This window comes from Tarenaya hassleriana, unplaced genomic scaffold, assembly GCF_000463585.1.
Source record: "Tarenaya hassleriana unplaced genomic scaffold, ASM46358v1 Cleome86, whole genome shotgun sequence".
Lineage (NCBI taxonomy): Eukaryota > Viridiplantae > Streptophyta > Magnoliopsida > Brassicales > Cleomaceae > Tarenaya > Tarenaya hassleriana.
Genome location: NW_010971018.1, coordinates 368,005 through 369,220, shown reverse-complemented (window position 1 = coordinate 369,220; position 1,216 = coordinate 368,005). Strand labels below are relative to the sequence as shown.

Below are 1,216 nucleotides of genomic sequence, written 5' to 3'. Positions count from 1 at the left end.
TGGGGTGCTTCTGTACTATTTGTTAAGAAGAAAGATGGGAGTATGAGATTATGCATCGATTATCGAGGATTGAATCAGGTAACAATAAAGAACAAATATCCACTTCCAAGAATTGATGAGCTATTGGACCAACTTCAAGGTGCTAGTTGGTTTTCGAAGATTGATTTACGATCAGGTTACCACCAGATACGTGTTCTAGATGATGATATAAAGAAAACTGCTTTCAGAACAAGGTATGGACACTTTGAATTTGTTGTCATGCCGTTTGGACTTACCAATGCACCTGCAGTTTTTATGGAGTTGATGAACACAACATTCAGGGATTATTTGGACGAGTTTGTTATCATCTTCATTGATGACATCCTTGTGTATTCCAAATCTCGTGAGGATCATATGATACATTTGGAGAAGGTGTTGGAACGCTTAAGGAGAGAAAAGTTATATGCAAAGCTGAGTAAGTGTGACTTTTGGATGCAAGAGGTAGGATTTTTGGGGCATGTGGTATTTGCGGAATGAGTGAAAGTAGATCCATCCAAAGTGTCGACTATAGTTGATTGGGTGAGACCGTCTAATGCTACAGAGATTCGAAGTTTCCTCGGGTTGGCTGGGTATTACAGAAAGTTTGTAAAGGGTTTTGCCAACCTATCTAAGCCATTGACGAGATTGACGGGAAAGGGTGTGAAGTTTGAATGGGACGAAAAATGCGAGACAAGTTTTGAAGAGTTGAAGAAGCGATTGACATCATCTCCTATTTTGGCATTACCAAAGCCCGGAAAACAGTTTGTGGTGTATAGTGATGCCTCTCACCAAGGGTTAGGATGTGTGTTGATGCAAGAAGACCGCGTTATTGCGTATGCATCACGCCAACTTCGAAAACATGAAGAAAACTACCCTACTCACGATTTAGAACTTGCAGCTGTGATTTTTGCATTGAAGATTTGGAGATCTTACTTGTACGGGGAAAAAGTTCAAGTATACACTGACCATAAAAGTCTCAAGTATGTGTTCTCTCAAAAGGAACTAAATTTGAGACAACGCAGGTGGATGGAATTAGTGGCAGATTATGATGTGGATATTGTCTATCATCCCGGCAAAGCTAATGTGGTTGCAGATGCCTTGAGTAGAAAGAAATTTGAGTTATCTACTTTGAGATTGACAAGTGATCTAACAACTCAATTGAGTTTAATGCAGATATCAGCTCAGGAGAATCAAGACG

At 39.9% G+C, this 1,216-nt stretch overlaps 1 protein-coding gene across 1 annotated transcript in view; it reads left to right on the top strand.

Moving 5' to 3' along the window:
• Positions 1–1,216, top strand: part of LOC109116233 — a 16,691-nt gene that overhangs the window by 1,967 nt on the left and 13,508 nt on the right. The gene's annotated exons all lie outside the window — the stretch shown is intronic.